The sequence below is a fragment of the Dipodomys merriami genome, unplaced genomic scaffold (genome assembly GCF_024711535.1).
Source record: "Dipodomys merriami isolate MVZ:Mamm:240054 unplaced genomic scaffold, mDipMer1.0.p SCAF_36, whole genome shotgun sequence".
In the NCBI taxonomy this organism is placed as follows: Eukaryota; Metazoa; Chordata; class Mammalia; order Rodentia; family Heteromyidae; genus Dipodomys; species Dipodomys merriami.
Genome location: NW_027205159.1, coordinates 1140165 through 1162396, shown reverse-complemented (window position 1 = coordinate 1162396; position 22232 = coordinate 1140165). Strand labels below are relative to the sequence as shown.

Below are 22232 nucleotides of genomic sequence, written 5' to 3'. Positions count from 1 at the left end.
GTGAGTAGTGAAACTAGAACACAGGAGTGCAGATGCTTTCTATGAGCTCCTGACTTCAGTTTGGTTTGGTTTGGTTTGTATGACAAGGTTTTACTCTAGCCCAAGCTGGGTTTGAACACCTAAGTGTTCCTCCCAAGTACAGACACAGGTTACTATGCCTTGCTCAATTATTTGAGAGAAATAACCACCTATCTTGAATTTTTAAAGAAAAGCACTTCGGTTTGCTAACATTTTCTTTTTAGCCTATCCTTCCCTTCTCAATCCCTTTCCAAAAAAAGTCATCACTCCTCCAACCTCAGTTTCCCCATCTTTCTGTACTCTTCAATCCCTGTATGTCTTCTTATCTTTACACCTTCTAGCACAACAACCACTCCACAGTTCCCCTTACACAGACAGACCATGATTCCTTGCCTATTTTCTCAAGGTCCTTCTTCCATTTTCTTCCTTTCATCTGATGGGTCCCCTCACTTGCTACTTCACCATTCAGATTCCATTTCCATTCATACATGTTCTCTGTCCTTAGTGACCAATCTCTCTAGGTACTCCAAGTAAAACACCTCAATCATGGGGTTACTACAAAGGCTCAAGTATGGAATGCCTGCCTAACAAGCTGGAGGCCCTGGGTTCAATTTCTTTTTTTTTTTTATTGTGAAAATACCGAACAGAGGAGTTACAATTACATGGGCAAGATAACGAGTACATTTCTTATCAAGCATTGTTGCCTCCTCGTTGTCTGGGTTCAGTTTCTTGTACTGCCTTGAAAAAAGCCAAGAAATAAAGCCAATCACTGAAAATATTGAAAACCAACTGGGCACCAGTGGCTTATGCCTGTAATCCTAACTATTTTAAAGGCTGAGATCTGAGGATTGCAGTTCAAAGCCAGCCTAAGCAGGAAAGCTGGTGAGACTCTTATTTCTATTTAACCACCAAAAAAGCTCAAAGTGGATGTTACCCAAGTGGTAGAACACTAATCTTGAGCTAAAAGAAGCTCAGGGACAGCATCCAGGCCCTGAGTTCAAGCCCCAGGACCTGCACAAAGAAACACAACAAAACTAGAAACCCCTCAAAAGTATCTACTTCTCAAAAAAATATTCATAGTGAGGCCAGGTGCCAGTGGCTTATCTCTATAATCCTAGCTACTCAAGAGGCTGAGATCTGAGGATCAGGGTTTGAAGCCAGCCCAGACAGAAAAGTGAAACTCTTATCTCCAAATAACCATCAAAAAGTCAAAGTGGAGCTGTGCTCAAGCATTAGAGCACTAGCCTTGAGCAAAAAAGCTAAGGGATAGTGCCCAGGCCCTGATTTCAAGCACCAATACCCAGCACAGCACACACACACACAAATTCATGGTGGGGTTGGGGTGTAGCTTAGTAGCAGAGCACTTGCCTCGTATATGCAAGGCTTTGGGTTCAATCCCTGGCACTGAAAAAAAAAGTTTGGAGGCTCCTCAAAAAACTAAACATAGATCTTCCCTACATCCCAACCATACTATTCCTGGGCATCTACCCAGAACATCACAAGCCAGGATACCATAAAGACACATCCATGTTCATTGCTGCACTATTCACAATAGCTAAGTTTTGGAAACAGCCCAGGTTCCCTATAACAGATGAGTGGATAAAAAACACATGTGATACTTATACGCAATAGAATTTTACACAACCATGAGAAAGAATAATATGTCATTCAGCAGGAAAATGGATTGATCTAAAAACAAATCATGTTAAATGAGGTAAGCCAAGCTCAGAGAGACAAAACGGTACATGTTTTCTCTCATATGCAGAAGCTAGATCTAAAATACACTGGGACATGATAAATTATACAGGACTCTAGGCAGTCACACAGTGAGATCAGAGATGGATACTCTTAGGGGAGGAACACAAGGGAGCAATACCTCCGTGCCTCTGATTATATAATTTATTGAAATGAACTCCAAAAACGTGTATATTCATAAGAAAGGATTGCGGTTCTTCCCAAGAGGAAGTGAACACATACCACCCTATCTTACTCCCTGATAACTCAAAAACCCCAGACAAAATGCATAAAGTGAATAGAAGAAGACTCTGAAAGTAAATTGCAGTTGGTGGAGTGGAGAGGGAAACAGGTACACACCTGTAATTCCAGCACTGTGATCCAGGAGGTGGGAGGCACTGTGAGGCAGGAGGACCACAGATTTGAACAGGCCAGCAGATGTGAGCAGTGAAGCAGCACCTGTCCACCCTGCCTCTGGTGGCACCAACAGCCCCTGCAGGCTGGGGCTCTGAGGCCTCTTTCTGTCCTGCTTCTGCTGCTCCCCACCAGCAGCAATGAGCTCTTGCTACCAAGCAACAAGCACCCCTGCAATGGAGAATTTTCTCCAGTTTTTATGCCAGGAGAGTGGTAACAGCAAGCTAGAACCCCCTGCCCTTGTGTCAGCAGCAATGGTGTCCTCTGTTGGACAGATCTCTTGACTTTAAATCCTATCCAAGATGAGAGCTGGAAATGAAGTGACCACATACACCTCTGCTGAAGGTAGTGGCTATACCTGTTGCCAGGAGAGCTCCTGGAACCCTTCAGCCCTACTGCAGGTGAGCACAGGTGAGCACAGGCCCTGCCTCCCCTCCCAGTAGCACCTGTGGGTCACAATGCCTTGGACCCTCCACACATACTACTTCCATGGCCACGCCCAGCCACTAAGCCACACCCCTCATCAGCCTACAGCAGTGACAGTCTAGTGGCTGGTGGTCCCACAGACTTCTTTGTCTTGTCACAGACCTGTTGTGGTCCCGGGGGCAAGACTGGCAACATGTGAATCAATGATCCTTGAAATGATGTTTGAAGTCATGGGCTATCCATGAACTACATGTAAGTGAAACTGTCTAGAGAGAACATAGCAAAACCGTTGAGAAGCCTTAAGATTGCCAGCATAATGTTCAAAATAACTAGGATTAGCTAAGTATGGTGATATACACATGTAATCCCAGCATTAGAGAGGCAGAAACAAGAGAATCGAAAGTTTGAAGCCAGCTTGGACTATGTAATGAGACCATAGCTCAAAAGAAAAACAAAACAAAAAAGGAAGATAGAAATAAAAGCTGTACAATATATAAAGAAGCAGGAAAGCCTAAAATATTCTCAAGGAATCTTGAAAGTTCTAGATATGTTAGAATATTGGAAATACTAGATAAAGATATTTCATCGTTCAAGAAAGAAGAGAATTAGAAGCTTCAAAGAATTTGAAGTTGGAAAAGTGACTGGAAGAGTGGCTGTGTTAGTATCACACAAAGACTCCAGAAATGGGATAGTTTTAAGGATAAACAAATATGTTCCCTTATGATAATTTTAGCAATATTAGTAATATTTAGTAATATTTTAGTAATATTAGTAACAATAGTCATTTGCTAAGGGCCAATTTTCCAAAGAATATGTAACAATCCCAACTGTGCATTTTCTTAACAACAAAGCTTTAAAATTCATGAAACAGAAATTGTTGGAACTGAAAGGAGAAACAAACAATCCCATGATAACACATAGAAACATTAGTGTTTTTCCTCTGTCAATAGTTAAGAAAAGTAAAAGGCACAAAACTCAGAAATTTGTAGAAGTGTTGAGCAATAAATGTCCTTGGCCACCTTGACATATTTATTGGACGTCTCAACTATCACATTCCCTGTAAGCGCACATGGAACATGCATGAAGATAGACCATATTCTTAGTCACTCAGAAACCCTTGTTCAACTTGAAATTATTCCGTTTGTTCTTTTCCCATATCAAATTCAACAAGAATTCAATAATATATCTGGGAAGATAATCTGAAAAATCATTACATATTTGAAATTAAACATTGAACCACTAAATAATCCATGGACCAAAGAAAAAGTCTCAAAAGAGAGTGAATACCGAATTAAAATGAAAATACAACATATCAAAATTTGTGGAAAGCAGATTATATTATATATTATAAAGACAAAATATTTGAAAGATCATCAAAGTTTCCATTTTAAGGAACTAGAAAAAGAATAGTAAGCTAAATTCAAAGCAAGAAGGAAGATAATTACAAAGACAAGAGCAAGATATCAATGAAGATGAAATAGGGAGGGGAGAAGCCTAAAGATGGCTCTTCCAAAAGCTTACTAAAATTGATAAATCCCAAGCCAGGTGCAATAGATCAAGCCTGTCATTCTAGCTACATGGGAAGTGGAGATAAAGGGATCAATTTTTGTGGCCATTCTAGGACACACACACACACACACACACACACACACACACACACACACACACACACACACACACACACACACACACACACACACACACACACACACACACACACACACACACACACACACACACACACACACACACTCAGACTCTATTTCAACCAATGGCTGGTGCATGCTTGTTTGAGTAGGAGGTTTGCAGGCCCAGGCATAAAATAACCAACAGAAAAGGGCTGGCAGAGTGACACGGCTAGACAGACTTCCCCCCTAAAAAAGACACAAATTACTCAAATCAGAGAGTACCATTATTCCAGATGTCAAAAATGACCATCAGGAGTTGGGTTCAGTTGCTCATGCCTGGAATCTTAGACTCTCAAAGGCTAAAAACTGAAAAAGTATGAGTAAAAGCCAGCCTGGCCAGAAAAAAATCTGTGAGACTCCATCTCCAATTAACCTGCTAAATGCTGGTCTAGAGGTATGACTGAAGTAGTAGAGCATTAGCCATGAACAAGAAAACTGAGATGTAATATAAGATCTCGAGTTCAAACCCCAAGCACCAGTTTTAAAAAATAGTAATAAGGGAATACCCTGAATTTTGTATGCATATAAATTTGACAAATGAGAAGAAAAAGGCCAATTCTTTGAAAGACACAAACTATCAAACATAAAAGAAGAAATAATCTGAATAGTCCTGTATCTGTTAAGTCAGATCGTTACTTTAAAGCCTTTCTGAAAATACTCCAAGCTCATATAATTTTACTTGTGATTTCTACCAACTATTTAAAGTAGAAGTAACAATTAATGCAATTCAATGCAAAAATAAGAGGGAACACCTCCTAACTCATTTTATGAGACCCAACATCACTTTGATATCAGACTTAAAGACAGTACAGAAATTGTAGATGGATATCCCTTCTTAATTCAGATGCCAAAGTCTTTAACAAAAAGTTATTAAATTGCCCATCATGACCAAGTGGTTCTGGAATATAGGAACACCCTTAGGTAAAAGTATAAAATTTGTCATTGTCTCCCATCAGGAAAATTTAAAGAGCTCCCTTCCACTTCTGGGTGGTATAAGGGAAAACCTCTGTTGTTCTAAGCCTCCAAGGGGGACACCAAGAGACCTCTTGGGAAGCTGGAGAAGTGTGCCATGCAGCTGGGGGATATGGTAGACTGATGCTGGACCCAAGCCATCTGTTCCATAGGGAAGACCAGGCTTTTGTGTGATTTGCCTGCATTCACAGAGTCCTGCCTGATAGGCTACCAAGAGGACAAGGGGACACTGGGGAGCAGAATTCCAGTCAGCCCTGCACTGGTAGGACATTGCTTAGAGTTCGTCCTGGACATTCATTAATCTCAGACATGAGCAAACCCACTGACACAGTGGCAGGTGCCAAGCAAAGGACGGTCCTGCCTAATCTCTCCATCCACTCATATTTTTATCTGGCCCTCACCTCAGCCTAGACACCCTGCTTTTGGGGAACAAGGAACTTAATTTGACTCAGAGGATTTGCCTTCTAATTACTTAATTAAAACTGGCTATAGTAAAGTGACTGCTGGGACCTGAGGATAGGGAAGAAAAAGAATTAGGAATCTTCATTCCATCTGGGACAGAGGTGCTCTGGGAAATGAGGGTGGAGCTGTGCTTTGCTCTATCTGGACGCTGTAATGCAGCCTACCTCTGAAGGGAATATGGGCTGTCAGCTACCCCAGTGCCATTTCACAGGGGCTGCTTCAGTACTTGTCTAAGGCAGTCATTAACTCTTAGGAGGATGAGAGTGGAGCCCCCAGTGCACTTAGGCCCAGGGCTCAGGAGGGAAGTTGGTTTGAAGAAGACCAATTGACAATTGTTCCAGACCCCTCTGATAGAGGGACCAGAGAACATGGCAGGAAGTAAGGCCAAAGGTAGGGACTGTGGTGCCCAATGTGGACAGCCCAGGGGGTAGAAGTCCTGCAGACCAGAGGTTCAGAGGAGGGTTCCTCTGCCTGCAGACAGAGGTCAGTATTCTAGACACTGCATCAACCAGCAAGGAGAGGTGATAGACCCACCTTTAGCAAGCTTTTGCCTACAAACCAGGGACATCTAGAAGCCTACCTCCACAGGTCCTGACTGACTGGTTCAATTGAGTACCAGCCAATGATGAACATGTTAAAGGCTCCCAGGAAGTTTTCATGTGTGGCAACATTGGTTCTTGATGTTAGAATATAAATAGGAAATGTCCCCCCCTACAGACTCAGGTTTTCAACTCTCAGACCCCAGCTGGTAGAGCTATTTGGGACATGGTCAAAACTTTGGGAAGTGAAAGCTAGCTGGAGGAAGTGGGTCATTGGAGGTGTGCCTTTGAAAGTTCTGCAGGGTCACCAGTCCTTTCCTCATTTTCCTCTTGTCTGCATGAGGTGAGCAGCTTCCTCTGTCACATGCTTCTACCACCACAGTAGACTGACACCTCTGAAACTGAGCCAACAATATTCCTTTCCCTTTAAGCTGTTTATGTCAGGTATTTTGCACATGAGAAAGCTTAACACATTTAGGAAGTACTTCTTAAATTTAAAAGTGCCTAGGAATCAGATCAAGATGGTACTTCTGAGTCAGCAGAGGTGATTGATGACTTAGTCTGAGTAGCAAGGATCAGGAGTACACTGTCCAATATTGAGCCCCTGGCTACATTTGGTTTTTACATGTGAATTTAAATGTATAGAAATTAAACAGGAAGATGGTGCCTAAACAATAGGGAATCCCCCTAGCTCTCTCTCACCAAACAGAGAGTTGGGGTCTTAACATACAGTTCCTCCAAGAGATCAACAACAACAAACAAACAAGCAGAGAATCACTGGAACTGAAAAAAAAAACAACTGGTAATTTGCACACTCAAGGATGGAAAATCCTGAAGATCCCTCCCCAATCCTGCACGGGCAGCTCGGCTAAACCTCAAAAGCAGCCCACCACTTCCTGGGACTCAAGGACCACCAGCGGACTACGGAATCCAGACACAGAAAACTCCCACAGCGCCAGACCTAGACACACAGAAACAAAGACCAGAGGTGAGGCACTGAGACCCAGACCCTGGCAGCTCCCACGGCCCCACTGCTTTGCGCACAACCAACACAGCAGAATGTGACACCAGACCTGGTGAGCTGCAGTGCACAGAGACAGAGATCTGACACAGCACTGCTGGTGAGCCCACAGCCAATTCCAGGAACAGTGAGGGCCGTGCCAGGGACACTGCCCCCCCCCACAGACCACTAGTGCTGTTGGTGACCCACAGAGCTTGACCCCAACCCCTCTCCCTCCCACCCAAGAAGGAACACCACACTTGAAGAAGCCAGAGCTCTTCCTCACTCCCCACAGCCCTGGCTATCAGGAGAGTGACCAGACAAGTCTGAGAACAAAAGTCTCCGGAGACCTGCCCCTTCATCCCAAAGTGAGAACCCCTCCCAGCCTTCTATAATGGACAGGTTTGAGCGCGCAGTGGCTGGCAGAGAGCTCCCAACCTCCAAACCTGTGTGCACTGGCTGCTGGTGGACCTTTCCTTCACTGGGAGCCGCCAAGAGAGGATGCACACCAGCCCCAGGCTGGAGCCGTGAATTGTCTTTGCAAGGGCCCATGTTGGGAAGTGCAGGCCCCTGAATTGCTTGCGTGTCGGCCCCTGCCAGGAGCTGTGAATCACAGGTACTGACAGAGCACACCCCTGTTGGGAGCCACAAAACATGTGTGTGCACTGGCCTCTGTTGGGAGCTGGATTTGTGTGGGCACCTGCAGCCAACAGAGTACCTCCCTGCTGGAGGCCATGAAATGTGTGCACACTGGTCACTGTTGAGAGGTGCAAAACTCACATGCACACAAGAGGTGGGCCACATATCGGACACTTGTGGGCCAAGGTATCCATGGGGACCTCAACCCTTCCGAAGCCAACACCTATCCTGGAGGTCTGAATCTAACCTTCCCATCCCTCACTGCAGACTATACTGAGCTCCTTTCATCTAGCTTGGGGCTAAGGGCATGCACAGGCACTAGCTGGCTTGGGGTCCCAGTGTGGGTTAGCCTACCCAGTGTGAACTAGCTCAGGCCAAACAAAGGCTGCCACCTTTTGGTGGCCAAGCTCAGGCCATAGCCCTGATAATCCCTGAACCCAAGTGGGTAAATCACAATGAAAGAGTATAAGATTCATGGACAATCAAGACAACAATCCAAATCCAGAAGCCAACAGCAATCCAGGAAAGAACTCCATTGGGAGTGAAGAAGAAATAGAGGACAAAAGAACCATTACAGAAATGATGACAGAATTGGCCAATGAAATAAAAGGGGAGATGCAAAAGCAATTTCAAGAGCACAAAGAAGAAATGGCAAAGAAGTTCCACAACTTCAAAAAAGAGGTACAGACAAAAATAGACATAATATACACCTCATTAAAAGACAGAATAACATTTTGAGAACTGATATTGTAAGCATAAATAGTTCAGTTTCCACAATGCAAACCACAGTAGAAGACATAGGAGACCGAATAAATGAGATGGAAAATAGAGTATCAGGAATCAAGGATAAAACAAAGGAGCTGGAACAGAAAGTCAAATGTACGGAAAAAAAAGTAAAGGGAAATCCAAGAATTGGCAGACTCAGCCAAGAAATCAAATCTACATATCATTGGGATTGACAAGGGGGACGGCATGGAAAACCTAGTCAGTAAGATGATTACAGAAAACTTCTCCCATCTAAAGAGAAAAATCTCACCTGCATAATAGAAGCATCTTAGAACACCTAGTAGACAGGGTCCTAGAAGAAATACTTCTAGACACATTTTTAGACTTGAATAGCAAGGAATTGATTTTAAATGCTGCAGAATCAATGAAGGAACTATATTACAATGGAAAGATCAGAATCATTGCAGACATCTCCACCCAAACCCTCAACACAAAGAGAGTCTGGAATCATATTATCCAAGCCCTGAAGATCAACAACTGCCAACCCAAACAGTATACCCAGTGAAGCTATCATTTACATTTGATGGTGAAACTAAAACCTTTCATGACAAAGGAATTCTTGAATACTAAACCAGCAATACAAAGAATACTAAAGGAAGGAATACAATCTGAAGAAAATAATCAAGTAAACACATCAGACAAAAATCACTAGAAGACCAACTTAGTAAGCACAAGAAGAGTAAAAAGAAGCAAAATAAAGGAAAACAAGAAAATGACAGGAAACATCTCTCTATAATAACCCTAAGCATTAACAAACTCAATTTCCCATCCAAAAGAAAAAGAACAGGAGATTGGATCAAAATGCAAGATCCATTTGTTGTCTCCAAGAGACCAATCTCACAGCCAAAGATAAAAACAAACTGAGTGAAGGGCTGGAAAAAGATCTTCCATGGAAATACACCCTGCAAGAAGGCAGAAGTAACCATATTGATATCTGATAAAATAAGCTTTTTATTAAAATCAATACACAAAGATACTAATAAAGGGAATGATCCATGAAGAGGAAATCACAGTGGTCAATATGTGTGCACCAAACAATTGATTATCTAGATATGTTAAACAAATATTCTGACTTTCAGAACAAGATAGACCCAAACACAATAATAGTGGGAGATTTTAAGACCCCACACTCACCAAAGGACAAGTCACCTAAACAAAATCAATGAAATGACACCATAACCCAAGTAGATTTAACAGACATCTACCGAGTTGTCCACCCAACCACAAATGCTCATTCTTCTTAGTAGCCCATGGAAGATTCTCCAAAATAGATCATATCATAGTTCACACAAATAACCTAAGCAAATACGAGAGGATTGACATAATCCCTTGCATTTTATATGACCACAGTGGAATCAAACTAGTTCTTTTTCTTTCTTTTCTTCTGTTGGTTGTGGGGCTTGAACTCTGGGCCTAGGCGCTGTCCCTGAGCTCTTCAACTGGAGGCTAGCATTCAGCTACTTGAGCCACAGTGCCACTTCCAGTTTTCTGGTGGTTAACTGGGGATAAGGGTCTCATGGACTTTCCTGCCTGGGCTGGCTTTGAATCGTGATCCTCAGATCTCAGCTTCTGAATAGCTAGGATTACTGGCATGAGCCACTGGCACCTGGCTTCAAACTAGTTCTTAACAGCAAAACATACTGTAGAAATTACTCAAATACATGGAGGCTGAACAGCACACTACTGAATAACACCTGAGTCATAGAAGAAATTAAGGAAGAGATTAGAAAGTTCTTACAACTCAATGAAAGTGGAAACACATCACAATGGAACCTCTGGGATATAGCAAAAGCAGTGCTGAGGGAAAAGTTCATAGCCCTAAGCAAACACATAAAACCAAAACAGCTCAAGTAAATAACCTTATGGTGTAATTAAAACTGCAGGAAAAAAAGCTACTAGATGGAGAGAGAGAGCAAAGATTCAGGCAGAAATCAAGGAGGTAGAAAGTAAAAACTATGTAAAATCAACGACAAATGCTGGTTTTTTTGAAAAAATAATATTTACAGATCACTTGCAAGATTAACAAAAAAAGGAGAGAGGATTCAAATCAGTAAGATCAGATATGCCACAGGAAATATTACAACAAACATCCAAGAAATCCAAATGATTCTAAAGAATTACTTTGAAAATCTATACTCAATAAAGAAAGAAAACCTAGCAGAAAAAATGAATTTCTAGAAACACACAAACTGCCTAAATTGAACCAAGAAGATATAAACCAACTAAATAAAACAATAACATACTAAATAAACCAATAACATACGAGATAGAGGAAGTAACCAGAAGTCTTCCAACAAGGAAAAGTCCAGGCCCAGATGGATTCACTGTGAAATCCTTTAACACCTTTAAAGAAGAACTAATACCAATACTCCTCAAGCTTTTCCATGAACTAGAAGCAGAGGGAGCAATTCCAAACTCATTCTATGAAACCAATATCACACATCCCCAAACCAGGTAAGGATTCAACAAAAAAAGAACTACAGACGAATGTCTCTGATGAACACAGATGCAAAGCTCCTCAATAAAATATTAGCCAATAGAACTCACAATAGCCAAGTTATGGAAACAACCTTGATGCCCTACAATAGATGAATGGATCCAAAAAATGTGGTACCTATATACAATGGAATTTTACATAGCCATTAGGATAAAATAATGTCATTTGCAGGGAAATAGAAGTAGAACAAATCATGTTGTATGAGGTAAGCCAAGATCAGAGAGATGCGCATGTTCTCCCTGATATGTGGAAGTTAGATTTAAAATGCAATGGGATATGACAAATTATACAGGATTCTAGACACTCATATTATACAGGATTCTAGACACCCATATACAGTGAGAACAAAAGAGGATAGTCTTAGGAGAAAATCACCGTTGTAATAACCAAGTGCCTCTCTCTCTCTCTCTCTCTCTCTCTCTCTCTCTCTCTCTCTCTCTCTCTCTCTCTCTCTCTCACACACACACACATTTATATATCTATATATAGATATAGATATATAAATGAACTCCAAAGATAAGGAAACAAAAGACCTTAATTTGTCTTTTTGTTTTCAGATAACTGTATTGTTTACCTCAATACAATCTGAGGGAAGGGCACAGAATCAATGGGAAATGAGTGAAAATTTGTAGCAGTGGAACCCACTGGTTGCACTGGACATTGATGAATGTAAATGGGCAGATGACAGCCACAACTAAAGTATACTAAGTGCCAAGTATTACGTTAAATGCTTTACGTGCTAATTTCCAACAGTAATCTCATAGGTTGAATGGGAAGTTTAGGTTGAAGAACTTGCCAAAAGTTATATAGTGAATTTGGAACCAGAGATGGACTGGGTGGTCCATGCTCTGCACTCTTAAACCATGATGAGATAGATCCCAACTGAGGCAATTTGTTCCCCAGTAGACTTGTGGCAATATCTAGAGATAGATCTCATTGTCACAATGGATGAGCACAGGAGGAGGGAAACACTGTCAGTTTCTTGTAGGTAGAAAGATGGTGAATTTTCTACAGTGCACAGAACAGTCTCCAGAATGTAAACATTCATCCCAGGATGTCAGTAGAGCCGAGGTTGAATAACTATTATTTGCCACTCAATCAGTAAGTTAAATGGGGAGGAAGCCCCAAGCTGAAGTGTTTGTATACATACTAAATTGTAGGGAAAATCATTCAATGCAATAGTTTCCCCTCTCTGTTTTTGTCCATTCTTCTGCTGTATATCAAAGCTATTTTCAAATGACAGTACCTTTCCATCTCTGTCTTTTAAGATCCCAGCTATGTCTCTGAGGTTATGGAGACCAGCTGTCTGGTCAGAGGTAGACTTGAATCATTGCCTTCTTCTGAGAGTCTAGCTTGAGTTGAAGAGATGTGCTTTTGACTGAACTCCTCCACTGACAACTCAGGCCTGGCTGCTCAATTGCTCCACTAAGGTGAAGGGGTTGGACTGGGCCACTAATGTCTGCCTATGTTTTCACACTAAGGGTTAGGTAGTTGCACCGGAGGTAGGCACAAGAGCCTGGCAAAGTATCTGTCCTTGGTATGGCCCCCAATATATGTCCCAGCACATTTATTCCCTCTTTCACAAATCCAAATAAATATGATTTGTGTGTTGATTTTTCTATATACATGCCTTCCCAACACATTTTACCTATGAACTACTCAGCCCTAAACCACAGTTGAAAAGAGAGCAAGAAACAATACAAACTCTAAGGCTACCATTTGGGAAAAAGCTCACAGAATTTTTTCCTCTGGACACCTAAAGCAAATCCCAGCCCTTGGACAGGACTGACCACCCCTACATGATGAACAGGCCTTCCTCCTGAGAAGCCTGACTCTGTTAGCCTTCTTCCCCAGGCTGGACTCATCCATGATGTCATGCTAATAGCTACTGAGGTTTAATTGTGTACTCATTGCATGTACGAATAGATGTCAGCTATTTCATAGAAACAGACCATCATATAGAAAAGACCCACCCTGGCCCTCACTGACTCTTACCTCCTAGGATGTAAACACCTACTGGGACTGTGTTTTTGAAGATTGTGAGCAATGTGCAGGTCAGGGAAGAAATGAGCTAAAAATTAGCCTGAGGCTGGAAAGGCAGAAGAACCAGCCAAAAAGCCCCTAGCTATGATTTCTGAACTGGGAAGCAAGAGCAGGTTTGGCCATGGTGGTTCATTTGCATGGCTAGAAGTGGCTTCAGACTCCCTAGTTGTTTTCCCTGAGAGCACCATTTTGCCAGAAGGCTGTAAAGTGGATCTGTTTGTAGAAAAGCCAAATCCAGCTGAAGAAGTTCAGTGGTACAGTGATTTCGTTGTATGTGGAAGGCTTCAACCCCTGCACAGAGTTTTAAAAAAAACAACTGGGTATTGCTGGTTTGTACTTGTAATCAGGAGGTTGAGATCTGAGGAATGTGATTCAAAACCAGCCACGGCAGGAAAGTCTGTGAGACTTTTATTTCCAATTAAGCACTATAAAAACCAGAAATGAAGTTATGGCTCAAGTGGTAGAGTGCTAACCTTGAGCAAAAAAAAAGTCAGGGACAGGGCTGGGAAGGTGGCTCAGTGGTAGAGCGCTTGCCTTGCATGCCTGAGGCCCTGGGTTCAATTCCTCAGCACCACATAAGCAAAGAGAAAAAAAGCCTGAAGTGGCGCTATGACTCAGGTGGTAGAGTGCTAGCCTTGAGCTGAAGAGCTGAGGGATAGTGCCCAGGCCCAGAGTTCAGGCCCCACGACCGGACCCCCCCCCAAAAAAAGTCAGGAACAGCACCCAGGCCCTGAGTTCAAGCCTTAGGACCGGCACAAAACAACATCAACAGAAACCTTGATTTTGCTGATTTGGGTACAGAAGCAGGAGGAGGGAGATTGCATGAAATCCAAAAAGGCATGTGGATATAACTGAAGCTGAGGGGGTGAGGTGAATGGGGGAAATGGAAAACTAGGAAGAAACTGCCAACCAAGAGGAGTGTAGCCCTCAGCTTGTTCCTCACCTTGGCTCACTGCAGTGTGGAAACAGCTTTGTGGTGGAACTTGCCATATTTCTCTGTATGGACAGGCAGCTGTGCTTCTCTTCTTATCACTATGAAGAACCTAGTGAGTCTTCTGATTTAAAATTGTGTGTGTGTTTATGTGTGTGTATTTATATGCACAAGTGTGCCAGTACAGGGGCTTGAACTACGTGCTTTATGTTCCTAGTCTGCCTTTTTCATTCACAGTTGGTGCTCTACCACTTAAGCTATGCCTTTACTTCTGGCTGTCTGATTAATTGGAGATTAAGAGTTTCACAGATTTTTCTGCCTGGTTTGGCTTTGAACCTCAATTCTCAGATCTCAGCCTCTTGAGTTACTAGTAATATAGGTGTGAACCACTGGCGCCCTACTTGTTTTCATTTAACTTTATTGGAGAATATGAATGTAGAGAAGGACAAAGATGATATATGGGCAACCTAGTGAATTTCAAGGTTAAGGAACAAAGCAAAGTTCCTGTAAGCCTCTGGTCCCAGTAGCAACCTGTCAGTATATAACCTGCTCTACTTGTATTTCTGTTCAAAGGCATCTTTCTTAATATGTATTGTTTATCTGCTGAACTTGCAGGCAGCAGCATTACAACTCATGTGTGAAAAGCTTATGTAACATACATATTTTCTCTGTTAGGCACATCACAGCCTCCTTAGGAAGGAACATTAGAAACATTAAACAGCACTTCAGCATGACACTTGGGGACACTTAAAATGGTCAAATCACCAAGAATAAATCCCAAATACGGCACAAAAAGGACAGTAGTAGCCATGTGCCAGTGGTTCATGTCTGTAATGGTAGCTACTCAGGAGGCTGAGATCTGAGAATCACTGTTCAAAGCCAGCTTGGGCAGGAAAGTCTGTGAGACTCTTATCTCCAATTAAATATCAAAGAACTGGAAGTGGAGCTGTGGCTCAAGTAGTAGAGTTCTACCCAAGAGCAAGAGAGCGAGAGAGAGAGAGAGAGAGAGAGAGAGAGAGAGAGAGAGAGAGAGAGAGAGAGAGAGAGAGAGAGAGAGAGAGAGAGAGAGAGAGAGAGAGAAAGAGAGAGAGAGAGAGAGAGAGAGAGAGAGAGAGAGAGAGAGGAGAGAGGAGGGGAGGAGAGAGAGAGCACAAGCCCAGGGTCAGTGCCTAGGTCCTGAGTTCAAACCCCAGACTGGCACACAAAAACAAACAAAAAGAACATTTGTATTCATCATGATACAAAATAGCAACGTCTTCTTGCTTAACTGTGGCTAGGAAAATTAACATTCAGATTTTCTGTAGCCCAGTGCCTGTGTACAGATGAACTGGAAAGCATTATGAGTTGGGCTGCAAACACCTATTAGTGAGAATGCATGTAGAGAATCAGCCAATTACAAGGAATGACTATTTGTTGAATGGAAAATGAAAATGAATGGCATTAGGTAGGTTTACTTTGGAGGTGATTAGGGCACAGTTTCATCCCGTGTCTTTAGGAGTGGGAGCTTCCTCTGTGAAGAGCTCTTTCTCACTTGCAGAATGCTCTAAATGTTGATATAAAGCCTCAGGCAAGCACTAAAAGCAGGAATTGTGTGGTAAAAATCACTCAGCCTAACTCCTGCCCTGACCTGAGAGCCAATGTAGACTCTGTGCATGTCTATCGACCCATAACTGTTTGTGTGAAGCAGGACAGACAATAGATCCATAAAGGCCTTTATAAAAAAAAGATGAAGTTCTTCATGCAGGAAGCCTAATAAAAACCCTGCAGCATGCCTGAGGCCTCATGTGTCTCTAGGATACAAAGCGCATGTCTGTTCTAGGTACACACCCTATCCTCACCAGATTAAAAGGGCAGCACCTGAGACCTAGACCTGACAGAGACATGACTGGGCTGTATTTATAGAAGCATAAGAAACTGTCCTGGCCTTAGCTACTTGTGAGAATTGGTGATGTTACTGCCATCTTAGTCAGAAGTTTTACTGAGCAAGCCCTTTTTCCAGAGAGAATATATAAAAAACCTGGGGGTGAACTTTGAACATGCATTTTTTTAGAGGCCAGCATAGCAGGGAAAGATTGGACAGAAGATGCTTAAGTTTTTACATAGTTCTCTTGGGTTGTTGACTTTATAGGAAACTATGCTTAAAAGTTACTGCTTCTTTGCTGGGCACTAGTGGCTCACATCTGTTATCCTCGCTACTCAGGAGGCTGAGATGTGGAGAATTCAATTCAAAGTGATACTGTCTAGGGGCTGTTCAGGTCCTTTTCTCTGCCCTTCAACAAAAAGACAGGAAAGTGTATAAGTTAACCAGAGTAAGTATATTTGAAGGTGAAAAGAAAACCATGAAAGAAAGTAGGAAGAATGATCAGTCTTCCTAAGTGGGGAGGAGACCTCCTTGTCATCCCATGAGAGAAAGAAAGTCCAAGGCTGTTTCAGTGAGGTATTTGGTCCTTAGTCTCCTCCATCCAAGAGTATCTTTCATTTGATTTGTTAAGCAGTGAGTGATTACTCAGTGTCCAAGGCCTTTCTGATTGGATGTGAGTTTTTGTCTGGTTGCTCATCCTGGGAGAGCTTGCCTCCTGCTTTTGCATCTGATCTAAGGACATGTGCCTGGACTTATAACTGGCAGGAACAAGAAAGATGATTCACATCCTTTGTTTTTCACCATGTGGGCCTTTATTCCAGTTGCCTTCTACCCCTAACTGCCCACTGGAGTCAACTACCTGTTCCTCAAAAGCCAGCCTAGACAGCCATGTCTCTGAGACTTAACTCCAATTAACCAGCAAAGAAAACCAGAAGTGGAGCTGTTGCTCAAGTGGTAGAGTGCTAGCCTTGAGTGGAAAAAACTAGGAAACAAAGGGAGAACCCTGGTAATGACTTTTTCCTTTTCCAGGATCTTATCTTATTGTTATTACATTATAATTACTTTTAAGATTAAGAAGAAATCTAGCAAAGGGGACCTTTTTTGCTTTTTTCTTTCAGGTTTAATTCCTGGCACTGGCTATGATAGTTGGCATTTTAATACTCAGGAAATTGAGAGACTTTGGTAGAGAGGGAAGACCCAGTATAGATTGATTCCACTGGATGACCTGTTTCTGGAACCAGGTGGACTGAAAAACTCTTGCTGTGACAGTGGAAAAAGAAAGATTATTTTCTTGGCTGCACTCCAATCAAAATTCTCTCCCTTGAAAAGAAAATGTATGGTGGCTGGAGTTTTAGTTTGGTGGTTAAATTTAAAAATCAATTGTCTAGCATGTGTGAGGCTCTGAGTTTAATCCCCAGTACTGAAAGCAAACAAATAAAAAAGTATGATAAAGAATAATTTAGTGGGGAGGGGGTGATGTTGGTGGCTCACAGCTGTAATTCTAATGACTTGGGAGCTGAGATTTGCCGATTGAGATTTAAAACCAGACTAGGCAGGAAAGTCTGTAAGACTTACTTCCAGTTAACCAGCCAAAACCCGGAAGTGGAGCTGTGGCTCAAGTGTTAGAGTGCCAGCCTTGTGCAAAAAAAGCTAAAGGACAGTGCCCAGGCCCTGATATCAAGGCCCAGCACCAGCACACACACACACTCACACTCGCATGCATGTACACACATGTGCGTGCACACATACACTAATAATAAAACAACAATTTTGATTAAGTCAGAACATAGATTTGTTTTTTTTTTTGTACTGTAAATCAGATACAAATCCAGTCAGGAGAAAATAGAGAAGCCACATTTTGAGAGGCCAAATTTGGAGTCTTTATTAAAAGGCTGATGACTGCATGGTTGACTCCTGCCTCAAAGACAAGCAGCCAGCAAGTACATTTAACACTTAGGAAACTGAGCTCTGCAGGCTGGAGAGGAAAGAAAGAACAAAAACAATACCAACAAACCAACTCAGTTCCAATGGAGGGCTGAAGCGGGATGCCACAGTGACCAGAGAAAAGCCAGGAAACAGGAGACAGGACACAAACATGGAGACCCGTGGCATGGCATAATGGTGCCTGAGCTGGTCTGGGCCTAAATAGGGTCTGGACAGGGGGCAGAATCACAGGAAACGGGTCAGTCTTAGGCACTAGACCAACAAGTTTAGTAACCTATCATCCAGGTCCCTACCCCTGCCTCCAGGGATTCAGGAAAAGCCTCTCACCTGGGAGGTGGGGGCCTCACCCTCCCCCACCAAGAAGACAAGATGCCAGATCCTACCATCCACCATGTGGCCAAGAGGTACTGCCCAGACTCAGATCTCTCCACTTCAGATTTTAAAAATGTTGCATTTCTCCAGGACTATTTCTTCAGAAGTATGTCCTTTTGACATCGTTTTGTCCTGCAGTGGCCTGCCTGTACCTACCCGGCACCACAGTGCCAGGCTAAGGAACACAAACATGAGCACACATGCACAAAAATGAAGCCGTGCCATGAGGATAAGCAAGTTCTAATGGGTAGGATAAAGGATTAATTTTTTTCTGAAAAGAAATGCTACTTCAAAGAAGACAGCATACACCCTGTGGTCAAGATGCAAAAGATACTCCTATGTATTACCTCTGCTTTTGTCCAACAGAGCAGGCAGCCATTGGTGTTTATACCCTAGACTTCATGGCCTCTCCCTCAGAAGACTGTGCTCTTGACGTTCCCAGCTTCCAGACTCACACCCCAGGTGTCAGATGGGGTATTATTCACCCAGGCCCCACAGCTGGGTAAACAATGAAACAGAGGCTGATCATAATAGGTACCACAAAGACAGGAAAGGAGAAAAATAACCACTACTAATCAGTGAATTAAAATGAAGTGATGAAATGTCTCTGTCTGATGAAGTGGTCTTTCTAGAAATTGTGCCATGTTGGAGATTTTTTTGAATAGTTATAAGTCATCCTGAGTACAGATAGACCAGTTATAATGCCAAATAATCTATCTGGAAACTGTGGTTCTCCTCTGTAGGGTATTCTGACTCTTGTCGGGTATGTGTATGAAAGAGTGATAAACGGGCATGGTTCAGGGACTATGGATGAAACTAGGGCTACCATCCTTGGCAATATGTTACTACACCCAACCCTAGCAGGGTTTCCATAACACACAGTGCTATTCATGGGGACAGAGAGCTGAGCTGGGTGACATGACTCCATGGTGCAATGGTGTGTCATGTACCAGGCTTCTCCATGGCCCTGGAGGGTAGTAGGGCAGAGAAGCCTTCTTCACACCCTGATGGTCCTCATATACTGTACCCCCACCACCTGCCATGTTAAACACAGTGGCTCTAGAGGTGACAAAGATGAGGGATCTGCCTTTAGAGGCGTCCAGGCTGATAAACACACATACGGCACACAAGCACGGTCTTAAAGAACTGCTATGATTACTAACTTCAGGAACTAGAGAGCTTGCTGTCTGCCCTAGCAAGAGACCCCATCATTACTCAGCACTCCCTATATAGTTTCTTACCAAGAGAAGGGAATTAGGATTCATTTCCTGTTCAAAGGCACACTGGTCTATGAGGTCTGGAGGGAGACTTGGCCAAAATCTGCATCCTTCCTCAAGCAGTTAAAATAACATGAGCGACAAGAAAATAGACAGCCGTGGTTGTGCCAGCAACTCATGTTCTGAAGCACACACAGGGCAGGCCCTGTGCAGGTGGCATGTTGTCTCATGGAATATTTGCATTGTTGTTCTCAGAATTGAACACAGAACCTTGAGCCAGACTCTACCACTGAGCTATAGTCCCAGCTCTTGTTTTTTGTTTTTGTTTTTTTGTTGTTGTTGTTTTGACACATTCTTACTATGTAGCATTAGGCTAGCCTTGAATTCAAGAACCTACCTCAGTGTCCTGAATGCTGGGATTAGAGGAATGTACCACCACACCTTGGAGGTGTGCTGTTTTCCTCATTTTACATTAAAATTGAGTCTTCCAGAAGGTCTAAAAATTTTTCCACAAGTCAGCTGCTAGCCAAAGACCTTAAACCTGGCCCTAGTAGCCCCAGGACAAGTTATTAACTGCTCTGCTGCACAGCCCCAGGGAGGAGATACTCCTCATTACCACCGCCTACTGAACTTAGCCCAGAGGACAGGCTCTCTCTAAAGTTGTTGCTTATACATTATACCTTATCAAAATAAATCCTTAAGGCTCTAGAGTATGTAAGAAGAAGGAAGAAATTTGAAGGACAAACAATAACTTAGAGAATCTTCTCTTAAACAACCTCAAAAACTAATTTTCTTTTCCTGTGAAGTTAAACTGTTTGCCATGAGCTTTCTGGGCACACCAGCACCTAGAGTGATTGCCTTCAGCAAGAGTCTACCCACCTTTGTTCTACAGCTGGGCAGATTGCCTTCTATAAGAATCTAGTCTCTTCCAGACCTGCACACAAATACTGACATAGTCCCCATCTGTGATGTGCTCACAGGCTGTTGGTTGCAAATGCCAGGCATACTGACAGCCTAAATTCCTTGACATTTAGAAAGGAGAAATTGAGATGTCAGAGGCCTTTAGCCATAGCCCCAAGAGTTTAAGGTTGTCTGCATATTGAGAAAAACAAAGGAATGTGTTCATTTCATTTGAAATGAACCCACATTTACATTATCCTAGGATTAATAACATCTTAAGCACATTTAATTTCAGAAGCAATTGATCCTGAAAGTCTTGAAGGCTGCTTTATCCTACACATTTCCTGTGTTTCCATCCCTTCTCTTGCCCTACCCAGATTAAGTTTAGCTCAGACTCCACAGCCCAGTTCCCAGTGTGGGTGCCAAGTGTACGGTGGATGCCGAGTAGGTGCAGATCAGAGGGGCCTCCCCTGCCAGAACACTGTGCCATGCTTATCCAGGACAAGGGTGCAACTTCTCTGAGATGTCACATGGTAGGAAATGCCCAGCCTATCACTCCTTTCTAAGCTCACATGTTGATAGGCCACAGGTGGAATTTCAGGCCTCTATGAACCAAACTAGGTTGCTGTGGGTTTTCTCCTTCCCTCTTGGTTGTCTTCACCCTCATACCTTGCTCCGGCCTCTTCTGCCCAGGATACTGGTTGGTTATGGACAGTCTTTGCTAAAGGGTTAGAAGAGAATCTGGGTGAGTCCCTCTAACCCATTCACATTGCTAACGGGAAGAAGGTTGAAAAGAAGGCACAGAACAGAGGATGTCCAACATTTTGTAGGGCAAAGCATGAGCCAAAGGGAAATAAAACAACTGGCATGAGATCTTGGTCATATGCCTGACCCTGTACTAAGTAACACTGCCTCTGTGTGGTATAGCTACAGAGCTTAACTACACCTATAGGTCTGTATGCATACCTAGATGTTCCACACACAGTTTAACTGAAAGCATTGCTACCAAAGACAGACAGCACAACTGGTGCCTAGAATAGAATGCTGGAATAGTTTCTTGATACAAGGGGGAACGTCTTTACCTCTTTCCTAACATAGCCTTTCCAATGTGTGGAAAGACTGTAATTCCCATGAGAAACTAGGAGGGGGAAGATGAGCTGCATCAGTCCCCATGAGATGTCAGCCTGCTACCTGGTCCACTGGGGCCCTTCCGTGGTCCAGCCTTGGATCCTCAGCTTCTCCTTAGGGCCTCCTCCCACTGCAGTCTTAACGCATGCTGGCTATGCCATCCATATAACCTTCCCTATTATTGAACTATTTCTTTTAGAAGCTGATGCCATTGGCTCCTGCCTACAAACCTAGCTACTTGGGAGGTTGAGTGGGGTGAATCACTGTCTGATTTTCAGCCCAAGCAGAAAAGTTTATGAGATCTTATCTCAAAGTAACCAGCAAAATATAGGACTGGAGATATGGCTCAAGTTGTAGGGCACCAGGTAAGAATGTATAAGACTCTGAGTTCAAGGCCCAGCACTACAAATATTTCTTTTAGCTTAACTAGAGCGACCCAAATATATGGTATAAAGAACTTTCCAGAACCACATCTTGTGACCTTGAAATTCCTATCTTCAGTATGCAAACATAGTAAGGTAGCCAGCCTTGTCTGCACACACAAGGAGGGGATGATAAGAGGAGAAATAATAAAGGACTGGCCACCAGTGGCTCTTGCCTGTGATCCTGGCTACTCATGAGACTGAGCTGTGAAGGATCATACATAGTTTGAGACCAGCCC

General features: G+C 42.9%; 1 protein-coding gene across 9 annotated transcripts in view; it reads left to right on the top strand.

Annotated features, from left to right (window-relative positions):
* Positions 1 to 22232, top strand: part of Cracdl (CRACD like) — a 135900-nt gene that overhangs the window by 109688 nt on the left and 3980 nt on the right. The gene's annotated exons all lie outside the window — the stretch shown is intronic.